General features: G+C 38.3%; 1 long non-coding RNA gene across 2 annotated transcripts in view; it reads left to right on the forward strand.

Moving 5' to 3' along the window:
- LOC131348224 (uncharacterized) overlaps positions 1 to 22,158 on the forward strand; it is a 91,347-nt gene that overhangs the window by 23,815 nt on the left and 45,374 nt on the right. For both annotated transcript variants that reach the window (XR_009203901.1, XR_009203902.1), the window contains exon 2: positions 18,078 to 18,133. This is a non-coding gene — a long non-coding RNA (uncharacterized LOC131348224). The remainder of the gene's footprint in view (positions 1 to 18,077; positions 18,134 to 22,158) is intronic.

The raw sequence follows: 22,158 nt of genomic DNA on the forward strand, positions 1-22,158 counted from the left end.
AACAAATGCCCTTAGAGTTCTGTTGTATATGAGTTTGAAAGACTTTTCTCACTGAAGAGATGCATCAATATGTTTACAGTAATCTTATATGCTACACATAGAGATTAGCCTGAGAAAAAACCCCAAAACAAAACATGGAGTCTTGAGTGCAGTTAAAGCCTGGCCCTGCAGTGAATATTTTCTGTGCAAAGCTCATAGCTAAAGTGAATGTCTTGATTTGGGGTTTGCCTCTAACACCTGGCTATGTCTGCTTTGGTGAATTTTAAGCAGTAAAGTCCATAGGCTAGGCTAGCTATTGTGTGAATTCCCTCAATTATACATGAAGAAACAGAACTGCTCTTGTTGTGTAATTATTCTCATTTGTGTCTGGAGTTATTGTGGCACAATCTTTAGGCTCTGTCTTGTTGATTTCAGTCCTAACTAGCTAGCTAGTCGTATTATACTATAGATTTTTGAACACAACCTTTTTGTAACGTAACGTTTTTTTCTTTCTTTGTGTGTCATTTTTGCATGTGCTTTCAGCTGTAGAAGAATCCAACTACGTCAAAACTATGCCAAAAATGTCCTTTAAGAAGAACAAGATGAAAGAGAAGGGCACTAAATACGACCTGAGTTATTTCATTTGATTTCATTTTAATGTAGTGACTACAGTAAAGGATGTGCGGTTGTGTGGCAGTGTGGTTACACTGTCAGATTAATTAGGTTTACTAACCTAGATATGATTTGTTGTTGTATGTGGTCAATTTACATGATCTTTACATTATTTCTACAATGTTCTGGACAGTAAACTGACCCTAACCCTAACATTAAAAAGCTGCTTTTCGCCTTATTAGCCTCACCTCAAGTTTATCAAATGACATGAACTTTTTTAAGCACTTGCCTGTTGTCTGAATTCCATCTTCCTGTGTTCTTTTGAAATGGAAATGCTTTAATGCAGTCTTCAGCACATCCAGATGTAAAGTGTCACAGGAGAGTCTGCAGAGCTTGACGCAGAACACGTCTTGCTTCTTTCTCGGCTCACACGCTCGAGATATCCTGTTGCACGTCTGACTTTTAATCAAGCTAGGCCAAGCAGGATTGGGCAAGCAGGAAAAAAAACACATGTGTGAGCGCATGTGAGTGCTGAGGAGATTCATTAAACAGCCCCAGTGTTTGTTTTACTTTCATAGCCATAAGTCAAGCAAACGATCTGATGATCGCTTAAACTGTCTCCGAGTCACAGGCACATAAACACACTCCTACAGACGCGCACTCCCACACTCGCTAACGTCTCAAACCGTGTGTCTCTTATAGGGTTTCTTGGCTAAACAGATGAGACGAGCATTCTTTAACATTATTTATGGAAAGAAATATCTGGAGAATCCACCCTTTAACCATTAGAGCTAAATGTCCTTCCTCCCCATCAAACACACACACACACACACCATGATTAGTGGGGCAATCTGTTTTCAGTAGGAGAAATAAAGAAAGATATGATGTCATAAACAATTACTGGGCCAGAAACTAAGATATTTAAAAAAATATATGAACCCTATTAGAGGTGATCTAACCCTACACTGTGAAAACCACATTAAAAATCTGGGATTTGTTTTCCATTTTAACTGTAAATGTTTAGTCCTGCAACACAAATAAAGGAAATGGTCGATATTTTGAATCTGTAATTGTCAAGATTTTGCACTATTCCTAGTATCCCAAGTTAAATTCACGCGCCTTTGTGATTGACGGCCGTGTTAACGTCTTCATACAGAATCTCTTATTGCTTCGGACAGACTGTAAGATCTACTAGCCGACTAGCTGGACAGCTACAGGAGCAATAAAATAAAACATGGTGTGCTGTTGGAGAAAAATAACCAATGATGCCATGATGCAGAGTTGATTATTTTCCAATAACGGCACATCCTGAAGATTTGTATTCATCATAAACAACATATTTAATTACAAAAGATACTTCATTATTATTAGTTACATAATGTTTTGATGAATAAGTTCCCCTTTTCAGCTCCGTTCTTTTTCTCTTTAAGCTAAGATTCTAATATCTCACATAAATGGTATGAAGTAATGCATGAATTGATGTGGCATTGCAGTATTTATCCTGCCTGATATGTCTTTAACTTGTGAATTAGCTAGCTAGCTTACTCGTTCTCAGCCTGAAGATAGCAAAGTTCAAAAAAAGAAAAGTGTAATAATTCTGTACCACTGACACAAAAACGCTGCAGTCTGGGCTTGTCCAGGCGTGCTAGTCATCCTCGCAGATGTCAGATAATCATTCAGTTTTTAACTCAGATGACTTTTCTGCCTTTTTCTTTTTCCTCCATTTGAACTACACAATGAATGAAACTGATATAAAACTTAGCATTTTGCTCTGATGGTGTAATATCATGATTGCATAACTGCTGTATGCTTTTCCAAGTAAATGAGTGAGTAGAATGATCAACTTTTCGCAGGGCTTAGAGTATTGGGGGTTTGTGAGGTGAGTTTAATCATGGCTTTAGAACAGAACAGGATTGATTTGAACTCGAGCAACACAGCACACACAAACGAAGTCGTGAGAAAAACAATGGAGAAGCCATAAACCTGCCCTAAATCCTGACTCCTAATCTGAATTATTCATAAATTTTCATTTGAGATTCCTTCCAACAGCTCTGCAATTTTGTGAAGGGTCTGATCCCTGAACTAGCCACAAGCTCTTAAAACTAGCTTATGCTTAATTATATTTAATGATAATCATTTTTAGAAGAGGAAAGCAATCGAAAGTTAAATACTACACAGTGGTCCAGGTTTCGAAGTGTTAATGAGTGCATGTGTATGCATGTGCGTGTGTGTGTGTGTGTGTGTGTGTGTGTGTGTTAGCCGTAGGACATGATGTACCATTCCGTTCTTTGACAGAATCAGGGCAAAAGACAGAACAGTACAGTGTCTTAGATATCCAGCACCTAGAAATGAAGCTAAGCTTCTCAGTGTATTTTAGCACATACTGTGTGTTAGACCTGATCTGATCATGTTACTCTCATAACTTTCAAAGCTTGTCTTAACCTGAGTTTATGGAACATTCCGGTACCTCTGTTTGCCATTTGTTGTTAGTTTTTAGTGTAAAGTGAGCTACAATACAGAAGGTATACGCCTGTCATGTGTTAGAATGTGTGTGTGTGTGTGTGTGTGCACATATGTGCTGGTGGTGTTAGATGAAGGAGGCATGTGTGTTTCCTCCCTGAGAGGCCTCTCTGGGCTGGGCTCATGTGTGTAAATGTGTGTGTGTCAATGAACTCATTGCCCCGGTGCTGTTTCTGAGAGCTGAGGGTCACAGGGTGCGGAATTCCTCTGGCTGTTTACAGTTCGGGGCCTATGCCATTAGAAAACACTCAGACACACGTACACACACAAGCATGTTCAGAAACACACAGATATCATGTCACACATTCACACGCATTCCTATCTGGACTAGTTTCTTTTTTTGTTTTGTTGAGCGTTTAAGGCCATTCTGAAACTTTTCAATAGCAACATAATATGTTCAGCAATAGTTTGAAGTATTAGTGTCAAAGTAAATGTTAAATATTAAATCTTAATGTATTCCTGTACATAGAAATGTTAAACCTAAATGTTAAATATAAATAAGTGAAATATAGAACTTAATTGTTGTTCATATGCTAATAGTGCTCGTCCTCTCATCAACTCTGGCGCGGAAGAGTCGCCAAGTTTACACTATAGTGTGCTAGATTTGGATCAAGGCTGATGCTATAAACAGCTGATGGCATTTTGGGGCTGATTTAAAAACAGTCCGTGGTCACCGAGGTCACTTCTAAACCAAATAGTCAGAATGAAGTCAAAGGAAATCCTCCAAACATATGCTGTGGCAAGAGGAGAATTTATATGAAGACAGTTTAGACGTATATGCAGCAAACAGAAACATTACGTACATCCAGAATGTTCTAAGCTATCTGAAAAAAAGCAGTGACCATCTGTTCAGGATCACTAATGTAGCCATGACGGCGTAGTGGCAGATTTCTGAGTCGTCTTTTTAAATGATGGGCATTGATTTGGAAATTGTCGAGCACGGACAAATACACAGATGGATAGCTAGCTAGAAAGGGAAAACATCTAGCTAGATTGCTATCTATCCAAGCAACTGTATTTTACTGATATTATCAAATTCTGTGCCGAAGCCCTTTGTTTAACTAAGCAAGGAGATTCCCCTCCAACACACACAACTACATATAAACCCCACCTGAAACCTAATACCCCTCCTACATACACACACACACACACACACACACAGAGGTATAACTTAAGTTCTACTTAAATATTGCGCTACCTACACAAACTAAAACTTTAAATAGTATATATTATTAATTATTGCTAGCTCCACTCTGAGAGCCCAGAGATGGTTTTATTGATATTAGTTATAATTAGTGATAATGAAACTTTTTGTCATTAAAATTGGAAAGGTTTACCATTGCCCCAGCTTTCACCTCCTGCAATACTGACAGATTTTTTTAAAAACAGTGACACACTCATCCATCCACACATGCCTAATCATGTGTTTCGACATTAGACAAACACATTTTGTTATCTTAAAATCTGAAAAAAAAAAAAGAAAGAAGAAGAACTCATGCCTTTTCTAAACAGAACTGGTTCTGTGTATTGTAGATATATCTACACAGTCTGTATCTAAATCTAACTTCATACAACATGTTCTTGAATCAGCCCAGAAATGCCTTCAATAAACTCACTTTTTCACAGCTTCAGCATTTTTGCAAAACTATTGTGTAAACCTGGCAACCCGGCTCGTGCTGTGTTTTCCCATGATGTACAATCAGAGAGGGCGAGGATATATTTGCACATGAACAAAACCCTTAAAAAACTTTTTACGTACCATGCATTATATTTAATTTTATACGATGAAATTTAAAACTAATATTTGAAATAAGTTGGTGTCTAAATGTGTTCTGTACCGATTATCCTACACGAGGGATGTTGGGAGCCTTGAACATGGTAGAGCATTACCTGACAGGGTGCCAACTCATCACACACACCCCAAACGAGCTTGAGATGGCAATCAGCGTACAGCACACGTCTTTGGACTGGGGAAGGAAACCTGAGTCCCGAGAGGAAACCTCTGAAGTATAGGGAGAACATGCAAACTCCACACACACACTCAGGGTGGAGGTGAGAATTGAAAACCCCAACCCCAGAGGTGTGAGGGAGATATGCTAATGAGGTTTCTTTTAGGCAGGAAACATACCATTTGGCACATTTCATTCTCTTTCGGTTTAAGAGTGCTATTTTTATCAAACACGTTCTCAGGGCCAGACTAATTTCCGTGTGCCTGTTTGGCATGTTTGGCAGTATTCTGTGGAAAAACTTCCAATCCTGCTAGAAAGTTTGTGAAGTGCTTCACCATTTTCTGTATTTCAGTATAAATGTGACCAGAAATTTGAACAGATCTTCATCTAAGTTCTACAACTAGATAAAGAGTACCTGATTAAACGAAAATATAACTTGATTGGAAAAAAAAGCAAGTGAAGCTTGGCGTTCAGCAAGTATTGTAATTCCCTTCAGCAGCAATAACTTCAACCAAATGTTTCGGGTCACTGGTGTTCAGTCCTGCTTAACGGTTTAGAGGAATATTGGATTTTCCTAAAAACTGCGTTAACTCACTGATGTTGTTGGGAATCCCTGCATGAACTGCTCTTTTTAGGTCCTTCCACAGCATTTCTATCGGGGTTAACTTCGAAATTTCTTCGGCTTTAAATAATTTGTTTGGTTGCTTAGGGTAAGCTTAGGATTGTTGTCTCGCTCACTTATATTTAAGCTTCAAATCATAAACAGATACATACCCTGACATGTCGAATTTACTGCTACAGTCCACAGTCCAATAGATCCATTAATAATGGAAAACCATATGCCTGATACACGAGGCAGCACAGAAGTCACAATCCATGATACTACTACCACGATTGTGAGGAGGTTTAAGTTGGAATGCTGTGTTTGATGTGTTTGGCCAACCCTAATTCAATTCAATTCAATTCAATTTAGTTGTAACAATGGACATTGTCTCAAAGCAGCTTTACCGAAGTATAGAAACATAGAAAAAATATAATGTTTAAAGTTAAGTTACTATTTATCCCTAACATTTATCCCTAATGAGCAAGCCTGAGGCAAGGAAAAACTTCCTGAGATGATATGACGAAGAAACCTTGAGAGGAACCAGACTCAGAAGGGAACCTCATCCTCATTTCAGTGACTCTGGACAGAGAATAATGTACATGTTGACATGATGTCCTTTCTTCAACAACTAATGCTTTTCATTTAACCCTTTTACCAGTTCATTGGTGTTACATTCCACCGGAACTCGACTTATCAGACATTTTAAATCAGTGTAAAAAAATGAATTATTTTATCACTGGAAGTCAGATGTAAATTTAGTCAGGACGCTGTTGTGAGACGTGTGTTTTTCCCTTTGTTGGGATAACCTTACACAGAATTTTAGTGGTTAAAGATAACACCTTCACATTTTCTATGCTTATGAACAAGTACTTGGGGCATCACAGAGAGCAGAAACATTTTTATGAATATATTGCCCCAAGTAGACTAGGTAAAGATGGAATACTTCAATGCTGAACATGGGCACCCCAAAACAGGCAGAAATTCCATTTTTTGGCCTCTGGTAAAAAGAGCTAAATCAAAAACTTCTATTTTGGTTTCATTAGAACATTCTTCCAAAAGGCTTCTGGCTTATCCTTGTGGTCTTGAGTTCAGACAAGCAGCAGTGGAGAGTAGTTCTTGTTCAGTGTTTGCCTGATGGTGGACTCATGGACGTTTACATTATTCCATGCAAGAGTCCTCTGGTCCTTACACATTACCCTGGGGTTCTTTTGCTCAACTGCTAAACTTTGTGACTTCCTCAGCTGGGATATGCGAAGAAAAGAGTTCCACTGTGCTGTAATGTATGTGTGGCGATAACAAAGGCTTCATGCCCTCAGTTCTTCTTCTTCTTCTTCTTCTACTAAACTGCTAAACTCATGCCTGATCACCATCACCCTTGATGACGAGTTTATTCATGAAGTTTTTCCCATCATAACTAGTAATAACAACAAAAAGTGCTCGCTTTTATGAAGGCAATAAAGCACACACAGTTTTCATCCTTCATCACTGGTTGTGTGCACATGCCTGGGGTAGAGCAGCGTCTTTTTTCAGCCAATATATCGAATTTTCATTACAATTTAAATAATTTAGATGAGTGACATTTTTTTTTTCATTTGAATTTAATTTTCACCATAAACGAGAGAGTTTTAGCCATGTTAACACTTTCGAGCTTAAGAAAGTGCTACAATTAGATAGATAGATAGATAGATAGATAGATAGATAGATAGATAGATAGATAGATAGATAGATAGATAGATAGATAGATAGATAGACAGACAGACAGACAGAGAGAGATAGAGATAGAGATAGAGAGAGAGATAGACAGAGAGAGAGAGAGAGAGAGAGAGAGATAGATAGATAGATAGATAGATAGATAGATAGATAGATAGATAGATAGATAGATAGAGACAGACAGACAGACAGAAAGAGATAGAGATAGAGATAGAGATAGAGAGATAGATAGACAAACAGACAGGCAGAGAGAGAGAGATAGATAGATAGATAGATAGATAGATAGATAGATAGATAGATAGATAGATAGATAGATAGATAGATAGATAGATAGATAGATAGATAGATAGATAGATTAAATGATCTGTACAACCTTTGACAAAACAATCAGATCATCAAAGTCTTGCCTTACTGCCCTGCAGGCTTGCCACATTCACATCACTGTATGTGTGTGTGTGTGTGTGTGTGCATGCCCAGAAGAAAAGAATTTACCCAGGATGGGTTACAGTGTAACTGCATGCGTGTTTTCTCAGGGAAGTGTGTTTGTCTTGCATGCCTGTTCTGAGGCCCTTTGTTTAACTAAGCGAAGTGGTTCTCCTTCAACACACACAACACTGTATAAACCCCCCCCCCCCCCCCCCCCCCCCCCCCGCCCCCCGGTACCCAATACCCCCCTACACACACACACACACACACATCTCTACTTAGACATTGCTATACCTACATACTAAAACTTAAAAAAAAACATTTGTGAGGAAAATGACACAGTGACAATCCAGTCAGCATATAAGTGTGTGTATCATCATACCACCACACACACACACACACACACACACACTCTCACATGCAACATGTCAGAAGTATCTTATACACTGAGCCCTCCAGCCTTGAGGGTGTGGAAAGATAAAGGTGTGTGTTCTGATCCCTGATCACGACTGAAACTTTCCCCTCCAGCGCAATGCTGCTCCCTTCTGGTGTGTGTGTGAGTGTGTGTGAGTGTGTGTGTGTGTGCGTGAGTGGAGGGGAGGTGGAAGAAAAGAAATAGAAGAAAGATTTTGCAAAAAAATAGATTTTTTTTCCTGCTATTTTAGTTTTAAAAACTGGAATTTATTTGTCACATATATATATATATATTTATACAAGTATAACTTACTGCTAATAACAATTTCCTTATTATAGTGTGGCACTAAACCTGTCCAGCACCATAATGATATATTTTAACAGACAGATCATCAGTAGATCTTGACTATGATGTCATTTTAAGAGAGCAGGAGAATCAGGGCTACTCAACAAACATCTATAGTCAAATCCAAAGGAAAACACACACACACACACACAATAATACAAAGTAGAACGAAATGCTGTTAAATTTGTTAATGTGGATGATAAGAAGGTGTTGAATTTTCTAATGCTCTCACAATATATTCAGCCTATACAACATTGTTTCCATGGTAACAACTTACACAGGGACTTCCGTAGTAGTGGACGATCCGTATGAAAGGTTAGGGAGCATTTGTGTAAGGAGTCTCCAGTGTCAGAGCTTTGAAACAGTCAGAAGGAAAGGCGGAGTTTATCAAACACAGAAAGAGTTTTACGGTTTGTCAGTTTGCATAGCGTATTTCCCATACATTCTATTCTAGGAAGCTATGAACCACCGCTTACGGACATTTGACCTTGCTGGGACACTCACCCTGTTTAGATCAGATTTGCAAGCGAATTAATTCATCCGCTGGTTATGATTATCATTTCACATGAATTCTATAGATAGTCAACCATATCACGCCAAAGAGAATCTCAGATGGACCGGTGCATGGACTACCTGAAAACATAACACCTTCACTACTGAGAGACAAAGGCATGATAAAGAATGAATCATGAAATGAAATGATGTTTTTAAACTAAAACTGACTGACAGACAGACAGACAGACAGACTGACAGATAGATAGATAGATAGATAGATAGACAGACAGACAGACAGACAGACAGACAGACAGACAGATAGATAGATAGATAGATAGATAGATAGATAGATAGATCAAAATTAAATAAAAAAATTAAAAATAATTTTTCTTTTCTGATACCGAAACCTTGAGTATCATATAACTGATACTAAAAACAATCAGATTTTTTTTTCTTTTAAAAACAATTTTTTTACTTTTATTTTTTGTCCTGTATTTTTTATTTATTTTTTACTTTTAAGTTAAAAATAAAAGACTAAAAAATACTAAGCTAAAAAGGTGACAAAAATTGCTTTGACACAAATATTGTAAACAGTTTAAATAAATAAATAAATAAATAAATAAATAAATAAATAAATAATATTTGTTGTAAATTGTAACTATAAAAAATAATCAAGGTTGTTCATAAATGTAAAGATCGGCATTCTTCTATACCAATATTTCTATTTGTTACAGGTTTGGATTAAATTCTACTTTTTTCCCTCCAAAATCAAGTAATCCACCATTGCTGGTATTGGTATTATTACTAATTACATGCAACTACATGTATTTAAAAAATATCATTTTTATAGATAGATAGATAGATAGATAGATAGATAGATAGATAGATAGATAGATAGATAGATAGATAGATAGATAGATAGATAGATAGATAGATAGATAGATGCTACTATGCTGTAAATCTATTATAATTTGCTCATTACAGTTTCTAGCCATGCTGCTAGATCATATCACTCCTAAACTTGATGCTGCAGAATGCTTTGTTATGCTGAACCCTGAAGCGTTTGGTCAGAATTGCTCTCTTTGTAGCACATGCTTAAGAACTGTGGCACAGTAAAGAATGAAAATGTGTCCAACAGTCAGTCGTGCACACACACACTCACACACACACACACACACACACACACACACACACACACTCAAATTGATCACTGTGATCCATCTCTATCAGATAATTTAACAAGCAAGCCACACAGTGCTCCGTGTTGTGTACACACACACATACACACACACAGCTTGCCAGTCTGCGTAAACGTGTCATTTTCAGACGGCCTTTAATTACCTATCGGCTGTTTGTGGCTGTCTGAATGAATGGACAGCGTGTTAATTAGCTCGCCGAAGCCAGCCCGTTAACGAGACGGCAGCTGAATGGCAGGCTAGCACATGTAATCACGCTGTCTCACAAATTCATGGAGTAGTAGACACACACACACACACACACACGTTTACTCATGTACACTGACAGAAACAGAGCTGTCTGGTGCCATGGCAACCATTGCAGATATGCCTTCCCTCCCTCCATCAGAGAGAGCGCGATAGAGACAGAGGAATAATAAAGCTGGCGATAAAGAGTGAAAGACCCTCACACATATTCACGCACGTAAATAAGAAAATAATCAAAAAGCGTCAGAGAATTGACGGTTATAGACGACAGGAATGAGAGAGCAAGAGATGCTGCGAAACCACAGATTACCGTGCTGCTGTGCGCTCTCTAATATCAGACGTCACTGCGGTGTCTGTCTCCTCGCCTGTCTCCTCTGCCACAATGTCCTCACATACACACTCGCTGGCTTTTCAGCTATTTTCTGTGTGATTGTACTTTAGAAAAAGATCGAACACTTAGTATATACACTGAGTTGGAGTTTACTGATGCACACCTATGACCATGTGGTCAGGTACACCTAGATGACCACTACACCACAGTGTTGCTGCAGGTTTTATAACCAAAGTTACCGGATAATGTCATAGGCTCATTTGCATGTTAATGAAATTGTCAGAGCATTTCAACGTGTGCTACATGAAGAGGAAAGACTGTCTGAAGATTCATCAGATGGAAAACTTAGGTGTCTTTGGTCTTGTTGTCTTTTATGTATTCTATCAGAAATGCAGACAAAAAGACACAGAATAGTGATTGGTTGTTGGAAACAATGATGATCAGCGATAGTGTTTTGAGAACAATGGTAATAATTGATTGGTGCTTGGGAACAATTGTGGTCCGTGATTGGACGATGGGGAGATTGGTGATCGGTAATGGGTTTTTAAGAACACTGGGAATAATGGTCTTCAGTGATTGGTTTTTAGGTGCAATGGCCTTCAGTTATTGGTTTTCTGGAACAATAGCGATCAGCGATTGGTTTTAAGGATCACTGGTGATTACTGATTAGACACTGGGAATAAAAGTGATTGATTGTTGTTAACAATGATGTTTAGTGATCAGTAGTAAAGAAAAATGTTGATTGTTATTTGGCTCTTGGCAACACTGGTGATTGGCTATTGGGAACAAGGGTGATTGGCTGTCAGGAAGAATGGTGATTAGTTATTGGCTATCAGGAACAATAGTGATTAGTGATTAGTCATTGGGAACACTGGTGATTAGTGATTGGCTATCAGGAAGACTGGTGATTAGTGATTGGCTATCGGGAAGACTGGTGATTAGTGATTGGCTATCGGAAACAATAGTGATTAGTGATTGGCTATCAGGAACAATAGTGATTAGTAATTGGCTATCTGGAACAATAGTGATTAGTGATTGGCTATCTGGGAACAATAGTGATTAGTAATTGGCTATCTGGAACAATAGTGATTAGTGATTGGCTATCTAGGAACAATAGTGATTAGTGATTGGCTATCTGGGAACAATAGTGATTAGTGATTGTCTATCAGGAACAATAGTGATTAGTAATTGGCTATCTGGAACAATAGTGATTAGTGATTGGCTATCTGGGAACAATAGTGATTAGTAATTGGCTATCTGGGAACAATAGTGATTAGTGATTGTCTATCAGGAACAATAGTGATTATTAATTGGCTATCTGGAACAATAGTGATTAGTGATTGGCTATCTGGGAACAATAGTGATTAGTGATTGGCTATTGGGGACAATAGTGATAAGTCATTGGCTATTGGGAACAATTGTGATTAGAGATTGGCTATCAGGAACAATAGTGATTAGTGATTGGCTATCGGGAACAATAGTGATTAGTGATTGGCTATCGGGGACAATAGTGATTTGTGATTGGCTATTGGGAACAATTGTGATTAGTGATTGGCTATCGGGGACAATAGTGATTAGTCATTGGCTATCAGGAACAATAGTGATTAGAGATTGGCTATCAGGAACAATAGTGATTTGTGATTGGCTATCGGGAACAATAGTGATTAGTGATTGGCTATCGGGGACAGTAGTGATAAGTCATTGGCTATCTGGAACAATAGTGATTAGTGATTGGCTATCGGGGACAATAGTGATTAGTCATTGGCTATCAGGAACAATAGTGATTAGAGATTGGCTATCAGGAACAATAGTGATTTGTGATTGGCTATCGGGAACAATAGTGATTAGTGATTGGCTATCGGGGACAATAGTGATAAGTCATTGGCTATTGGGAACAATTGTGATTAGACATTGGCTATCAGGAACAATAGTGATTTGTGATTGGCTATCGGGGACAATAATGATAAGTCATTGGCTATTGGGAACAATTGTGATTAGAGATTGGCTATCAGGAACAATAGTGATTAGTGATTGGCTATCGGGGACAATAGTGATAAGTCATTGGCTATCTGGAACAATAGTGATTAGTGATTGGCTATCGGGGACAATAGTGATTAGTCATTGGCTATCAGGAACAATAGTGATTAGAGATTGGCTATCAGGAACAATAGTGATTTGTGATTGGCTATCGGGAACAATAGTGATTAGTGATTGGCTAGCGGGGACAATAGTGATAAGTCATTGGCTATTGGGAACAATAGTGATTAGAGATTGGCTATCTGGGAACAATAGTGATTAGTCATTGGCTATCAGGAACAATAGTGATTAGTAATTGGCTATCTGGAACAATAGTGATTAGTGATTGGCTATCTGGGAACAATAGTGATTAGTCATTGGCTATCAGGAACAATAGTGATTAGTAATTGGCTATCTGGAACAATAGTGATTAGTGATTGGCTATCTGGGAACAATAGTGATTAGTCATTGGCTATCAGGAACAATAGTGATTAGAGATTGGCTATCAGGAACAATAGTGATTTGTGATTGGCTATCGGGAACAAAAGTGATTAGTGATTGGCTATCGGGGACAATAGTGATAAGTCATTGGCTATCGGGAACAATAGTGATTAGTGATTGGCTATCAGGGACAATAGTGATAAGTCATTGGCTATCGGGAACAATAGTGATTAGTGATTGGCTATCGGGGACAATAGTGATAAGTCATTGGCTATCTGGAACAATAGTGATTAGTGATTGGCTATCTGGAACAATAGTGATTAGTCATTTGCTATCAGGAACAATAGTGATTAGTAATTGGCTATTTGGAACAATAGCGATTAGTGATTGGCTATCGGGGACAATAGTGATAAGTCATTGGCTATCAGGAACAATAGTGATTAGTGATTGGCTATCGGGGACAATAGTGATAAGTCATTGGCTATCGGGAACAATTGTGATTAGAGATTGGCTATCAGGAACAATAGTGATTATTAATTGGCTATCTGGAACAATAGTGATTAGTGATTGGCTATCTGGGAACAATAGTGATTAGTCATTGGCTATCAGGAACAATAGTGATTAGAGATTGGCTATCAGGAACAATAGTGATTTGTGATTGGCTATCGGGAACAATAGTGATTAGTGATTGGCTATCGGGGACAATAGTGATAAGTCATTGGCTATCGGGAACAATAGTGATTAGTGATTGGCTATCAGGGACAATAGTGATAAGTCATTGGCTATCGGGAACAATAGTGATTAGTGATTGGCTATCTGGAACAATAGTGATTAGTGATTGGCTATCTGGAACAATAGTGATTAGTCATTTGCTATCAGGAACAATAGTGATTAGTAATTGGCTATTTGGAACAATAGCGATTAGTGATTGGCTATCTGGGAACAATAGTGATTAGTCATTGGCTATCGGGAACAATAGTGATTAGTGATTGGCAATCGGGGACAATAGTGATTAGTGATTGGCTATCGGGGACAATAGTGATAAGTCATTGGCTATCTGGAACAATAGTGATTAGTGATTGGCTGTCGGGGACAATAGTGATTAGTCATTGGCTATCAGGAACAATAGTGATTAGAGATTGGCTATCAGGAACAATAGTGATTTGTGATTGGCTATCGGGAACAATAGTGATTAGTGATTGGCTATCGGGGACAATAGTGATAAGTCATTGGCTATTGGGAACAATTGTGATTAGAGATTGGCTATCAGGAACAATAGTGATTAGTGATTGGCTATCGGGAACAATAGTGATTAGTGATTGGCTATCGGGGACAATAGTGATAAGTCATTGGCTATCTGGAACAATAGTGATTAGTAATTGGCTATCGGGGACAATAGTGATAAGTCATTGTCTATCGGGAACAATTGTGATTAGAGATTGGCTATCAGGAACAATAGTGATTAGTGATTGGCTATCGGGGACAATAGTGATAAGTCATTGTCTATTGGGAACAATTGTGATTAGAGATTGGCTATCAGGAACAATAGTGATTAGTGATTGGCTATCGGGGACAATAGTGATAAGTCATTGGCTATCTGGAACAATAGTGATTAGTGATTGGCTATCGGGGACAATAGTGATTAGTCATTGGCTATCAGGAACAATAGCGATTAGAGATTGGCTATCAGGAACAATAGTGATTAGTGATTGGCTATCGGGGACAATAGTGATAAGTCATTGGCTATTGGGAACAATTGTGATTAGAGATTGGCTATCAGGAACAATAGTGATTAGTAATTGGCTATCTGGAACAATAGTGATTAGTGATTGGCTATCTGGGAACAATAGTGATTAGTCATTAGCTATCAGGAACAATAGTGATTAGTGATTGGCTATTAGGAACAATAGTGATTTGTGATTGGCTATCGGGAACAATAGTGATTAGTGATTGGCTATCGGGGACAATAGTGATAAGTCATTGGCTATTGGGAACAATTGTGATTAGAGATTGGCTATCGGGGACAATAGTGATTAGTGATTGGTTTTAAGGAACAATAGTGATTGGTCATTGGCTATCGGGAACAATAGTGATAAGATTGGCTATCATGAACATTAGTGATTAGTGATTGCTTATCAGGAACAATAGTGATTAGTGATTGGCTATCAGGAAGAATGGTGATTAGTGGGGTCTAACCCTCAGCAGTGGTTCTCTGATTAGAATCTAAGACTGATAAAGACTGTTGATGAACACAACTTGTGTATGAAATAAATGAGTTCTATCTGTAAACCCACACAGTGGATAACCAAAAAACTGGGCACAGCAACACAGTCAGTAACTGTTTACAGATAAGGCTCAAACAGTAGATTTACCTGATGAAAGGGTTTATGATTACAAAATAGTATTATAAATGACTAGTACTTGTATGCACATATATTTTATGACTATTAAAAAAAAAACTATAGCACACAAATATATGTGAAAGTAACTAAGAAACTACTGGTTTATAAAGAATTGTTAAATCATTTGTTTTTGTGACCCAACAATAGTAACTCATTCATTTAACAAGTTCATTAGTTTTTATTCATTTAAAGGAGCAGCTTATATTATTTCTGATCCTTTTGTGATGTGAAGTACCATTGCAATGAACATAATAATAAGCTTTTCTTTTCCTCTCATGATCCAACCCCCTCTGTTAAGTGGGGTACAAACAGGCCAGATGTACAAGCTGTTTGCACCTGGTTTTTGCACGGTAATTACACCACATTCGGCATGAATGAAACACTGTGTGAGGTGGATGAAACTGGTGTACAAGCCTAAACATGCAATTTTAGCACCATATATGTGCCAATACTCAAGATATGCATTTCACTGTTTTATATATATATATATATATATATATATATATATATATATATATATATATATATATATATTATGGGATCTCTGCTCAAAATGTGACAGAAAAATGGGATGTTGCTGATTATATCTTTCGGTTGATGTACTGGGCAGAAGCCAGTTTTGTGTGTGATTTTGTCTGCCTCCTAAAATAAGGTGTAAATTAGGGCCATGTGGGTTACTCAGAGCTTTAAAGGCAAGGTTTCCTGGTTGCATGGTGTTCCTGTAGCACTGGGACACTTTATAATAACAGTGCATGAATAATCCTTCGTTAATTCCTGACATAATACTTACTTACATATGAGTTATAATAAATTAAGGAATGTACAAAGCATAAACCTATGAAGAGCTAACCTTAACTTGGAGTCTTATTAATTCATGTGTGAAAAGTAAGCACATTAAGCACGTTAATACATGTTTCCTAGTCAGAGTAAGTAAGAATAAGTAAGAATATGAATTAAATAATTGGTTATACTGTATAATGCTGCTCCATACATAAATATCATTGGATGGTGTTGGATTATTTTCATAATTCACACTGATCCTCATTATTGAACATACAAAGACAGACCTGTTTTGAATCACACTCCATCCATTTCTCTTCAAATCCCACTGTAGTACTAGTACATGCTCTGCTTGTCTCGAGCCCGGGTCTCGGCTCCTTTACCCACGAGGGTGAAATGAATACAGTAACATTTATTCATCTAGCTGAAAATATTATCTATTAAGATTTAAACCCCATTGTTCTGTAAGATTTTATTCTAGGGTTTTAGTCTACATGTCAATTCATATATTAACCAACAAACATGCACTAAAATGTACTTAAGGTGGTTGGTATTCACGCATAAATTCTTAGGTAAGGTTAGCCCTTCATTAATTCATGATTACTACATGTCTTAACTCATCGTTAGTTTCTATTTAAGTATTAATTCAGATAATTCAACTGCAGTTCCTCATTTCTCATTTAGAGCTCTTGGATAGTTCTGTGGTCCACTATTTCCACCACTTAACACACGGTTTTTAACCACAGTTTGCACATCATGATAAGTGCACTCAGCAGGCTACAGACGTAGGAAACCGAACGTTCATTTCGGATTCACCGGGAGACGTGACATTTTGCAGCCGAACCACGTTGAATCCTAATGTACACCTGACCCTTAAAGCATCATGAAATGCAAATAAACAAAATGGAGTGCTGGGGTGGATTTGTGGGCAGGGCTAATTTATGGGTTGGAGTAATAGTATCGACGCCTGAACGTCTTATATGGCTATACTGAAGATACATTTGTTTAAGGATTCTTTGTCGTTATTGTCATTGTAAATAAACGTATACTACAATATATATTTAGTCCCTCCGAGATTTCATGATTTTGCGATCACAGAAAAGGAAAAGTTTTTCAGTTCATTTTATTGTAATTGAACACAGATTTTTAGAAGAAATGTCTCATGTGACATCATCACAACGCGCATTCAGCCAAAGCCGTCTTCAATTCACGTATATCAAACGTGTACAGCTATCATGGAAAGTAATAATTTATTTGTCTTAACTGGTAGAGAAGAATTGTAGAACTTCTCCAATTCAACTAGTTAACTAGTAACACACAAAAATGTGAAACATCCTCCAGAAAATTCCTGGAGCAACTAATTGGTTTAAGCCAATTTCATTTGCCGTTTATTGAAAAATAGAAAATGAAAGCAAATAGAATACAATTACAATTTCAATTAAGTCATTTTAAAGATATAAATGTATTAAAATGAATACAAATAAATTGTATTTATAATATTAAATAAAATAATGCATTTTTTTCGTCATTTCAAATATCATCTGTTAGTTTTGAGGATTAAAGAATTAAATATTTGTGTGTGTGTGTGTTTGTGTGTGTGTGTCTTACAGATACCAGCACAGGGATTCCCAGGATTCATAAAGCACAGACCATATCAGTCTTTATGGTGAGTAGTTTATGTTTATGATGGAAAGCAGTACCCTTGCAAATCTGCAGGTGGCAGACTGGCACATCGGCATCGTTTTTGTGTGTGTGTGTGCGGGTGTGTGTGTGTGTGCGTGTGTGTGTGTGTTTTCAAACATGACCCAGCAAAAAGTGTGTTAGGAGGACAGGAAGGGGTGAAAATAAGGAGTGGTTACCACCAACTCATTGCAGTTCAAACTTATGACTCAGCCGGATATAGCTGGGCAAATATGTGTGTGTGTGTGTGTGTTTGTGTGTGTGTGTGGATGAGAATTTGCTTTGTCATCTTATTGTGTGCAGGGATTTTTTTTTTCAAAGACCACACCCCACTCTGGATTTTAGGAGCTCTGGGGCACTTTGTTGCAGAGTGCGAATAATGAAGCATTGTAACCCGTTATCACAGTCGTCTCACGTCGGAAAATTCTCACAAGGCAACTAAGGCAAAATGCTTATATGATACTAATGCAAAGGTTTTGGGAATGAGGTTAAAATATACAGCTGTTCTTGCATTTTTGTGCTATAAAATTGAGCAGAATAGCTTGTAAGCTTTAGATCAAGATGAGGGTTTATCTTTCCCCTGTATTCGGATGCATGCTTTGTATTTGTGTAAAGCTGCTGCTAAGATCTGTCCTTTTTTTATTAGCAACACCAAGAGTAACTGACTTCACTAACGTGAAATTATTAAAAAATGTGATTATCACTTGTCTATATTCAAGTAAACAGCTAAAAATCTAAATATTTACTTGCATTTATGGAATTAGGCAGATGCTCTTATCCAGAGAGACTTACATTTATCTCATTTATACAGTTTGGGGTAAAGGGCCTTGCTCAAGGGCTCAGTAGTTGTAGCTTAGTGGTTCTAAGATTCACTGGAACTCACTTTTGGAACTGGGAATTACCAACTGAGGCATGGTGTCTTGGTGTCTGACTTTACCTGAGAGCTTTGAGGACATTCTAGCTAACATGTAACAGTGGACTCGATATCAAATGAGTTCGAAGTGTTGCCAAAGCTGTACTATACATACACCAAAATGGATGCCTTATAAAGGTTGTCTAAAAAATACAACAAATAAATGAATAAATAAACAAATTGAAAGAATAAAGAGTCACATAGCTACATAAGCTGACAATGGCATTTCAGCTATTCTAACATTTAGAAGTTGAGCTCATTCACTGAAAACTTTTTGGGACACCATGTGGTAGGTGAGAGAGAGAGAGTTAGAGAGAGAGAGAGAGAAAGTCTTAACTAGAAACCATGACTCAGCACTCTTGCTCAGCAGTCTCTCAGTCTCACGTCTGACTGTGATCCAGCTGCTTGCGATCAAATGCCTGATCGAATATGCCTTAATCTTTAAGGCACCAGGATAAGCTCCCGGTCATCCTGGGACTCGCCTAGGAAGACATGCCCACTGTGTCTTCTTCACACCCCTTGGGAAGAGACGGAGACAGGGCACGTTCACATCACACCTCGGCGCTCATGCTGAGTCAGAATGACAGCCAATGGGCTGGAGTTAAAGTGGTTCGAGTTGCATTTTCAACCAATCACAGAGCACTGCAGCAAGGCGAGGGCAATGTGAGAGAGAGAGAGAGAGAGAGAGAGAGAGAGAGAGAGAGAGATGGAGGAAATTAAAAGTAGAGCGAAGGATTTCAAACAGGATATAGAAAGAAACAGGGGAAATAGTTAGAGAAGAATCAGAGGAATAGATACATGGAAAAAAATGGGAGCTAGAATAAAAAGCTTCTTATGGGATAAAAAGAGGAGGAAGTGGAAAGAAAGGAAGAGGAAGAAGAGAACAAAAAGGTGGAGGGAAATTGAGGAAATGAGAGGTAGGAATTGCCATTTCCAAAATTGAAAAGCAAGAGAGAAAAAAAAGAAGATAAAATTGAGGTACAAGAAAGGGATGAATACAGGCAGGCAGAGAAAAGAGGAAGTATGAATAGAAGAAGAAAAAGATGAAGAACAGAGCATTGAAGCAAGGTACAAGAGAAAATAGAAGAAAAAAGACAGCAGAAAAAGGGAGGAAATGGGGAGGATTTGAATGGCAGAAGGGAGAATAGAGGAAGGAAATTAGAGGAAATTAGTGGAAAAAGCAGAAAAAAGGTAAGGAAGGTAGAGGGGGTGGATGACATGGAGAAATCTAGAGGTAGATGATAAGGGGTTAAGAGGAAAAATTAGGAGAGGAAATTGTAAGAAGACGGAAAAACCTGAGAAGAAGGAAATGACATGAGAAGAGAAGTATGGAGGAATTAAGATATAGAAGGAAAAAGAAAAGAGGTGTAGAAAGCAGGAGGTTTAACAGATGTGGAAGTTTTCCCAAGGAAATTGAAAAAGAAATGAAAGAAACAAAATGGAAGAGGAAGACAGAGAGAGATAAAGTAGATGGTGGATGTTACAGTTTATAGAGTAAAACAAGACAGAGAATAGATATGAAGAGATCACGGAGGAGAAGAGAGTGAGCGACGCTGAGGAAATTAGTGTAAAAGGAAAGGCTGCTTGCTTGTAAGAATAGACGAGGAAATGGTGGGGGGAGGAAGAGGAAAAGGAACAGGAAGTGAGAGTGAATTGGGGTTATTTGGGCAGAATACCGATCGCTGTTACTATTATTGATCTGGAAAACTATTTGTCCATTTCACACACACACAGTGATGCAAAATATATTACACCTCACACAGGGCACGTTCTCATATTGCAGGGATTTTTGCTGAGGCAAGAAACTACTTCATCAACCTCGTCCACACCCATCACACCGCATTTCCCACAAATCCCTTTGTTCCTTTCTTCCAGAACAGCTGCCTTAAGCCTAACAAGGAAGCTATAAATCTTCAATAAGTGTGCATGCTGCAGCGCTGCTCTCTACTTTCAGCTTTTCCCAGTCCAGGTGTTGTCAGATCTTCCACATGCTCTCCTGAATCCAATATGATTCAGATCACTGGCTAGGGATGATGACTGATGAAGTGTGCTTCTCTGGAGGAGCTTTGAGTGTTTGGAACACAGCCGCTGGTTTTCTGGCTTTCCATCTTTTTATGCCGTCACCGTCTTCTTTTCCTGACCTCTATCTGATCTGTCATGCTGAAGACCCCCTCAAGAGTGCCATCACATATACTCTCCTTCGTTTTCTCTCTCTCTCTCTCTCTCTCTCTCTCTCTCTCTCTCTCTCTCACACACACACACACACACACACACACCACATTTCCCTTTCTTCTCTCTTGAAGGAGTCATCACAAGGAGACAGCACCATCTCATTTACTCCCTCTCAACCACACACACACACACTACGCTCCCTCTCTACACACACATACAAGCAGCCACACACACACACACACCTCGCTTGCTCTCAACATTTTCCTTCCCTTCACTCTTAAAGAAGTCATCACATCGAGACAGCACCCCAAAACCACCCCCCCCCCACACACACACCTCAACAGACACATACACGCATCCTAACAGCAGTGATAGAGTCATCCTGGTGATGTCTGTGAAAAATATGGTAATGAAGATGTCTGGAGAGACAGGCGCGTGACTGCAAGCTATTTATATCTACTGAACATCATCAAAACATTATTTACAGTAGCTAGGTTTTTTTTTTTCTAGCCTCATCCCTGTCAGCTGCATCTGTGGCGTATGTCTTCCACGTACAATATTTTAGACACGTCACTGAGAAAAGAACAAAAAAAAAAAAACGGGTTTAATCCTAACTCACGTACTGACTAAGGCTCTAAAGCTAACCATCAACATGACAGCTGTTACACTGTTAGAATATTCATCTTACACGTAGTCAGAGCTGAGAGGAAATCTTACCAAAGCTGTTTCTGACCCTGGGCAACTGTGTTAGAAGTAATACTGGGTGATTAGAGTTTGTGGCACCAAATAGTCACAAAACTACAATCCAATCATGCTAAAAACAGTCAAAATAGTGTGTAACAAGTTGCATCAGGCATAACATTATGAGCAGTGAGAGGTGAAGTGAATAACACTGATGATCTCCTCATCATGGCACCTGTTAGTGG

The sequence above is a fragment of the Hemibagrus wyckioides genome, linkage group LG28 (assembly GCF_019097595.1).
Source record: "Hemibagrus wyckioides isolate EC202008001 linkage group LG28, SWU_Hwy_1.0, whole genome shotgun sequence".
In the NCBI taxonomy this organism is placed as follows: Eukaryota; Metazoa; Chordata; class Actinopteri; order Siluriformes; family Bagridae; genus Hemibagrus; species Hemibagrus wyckioides.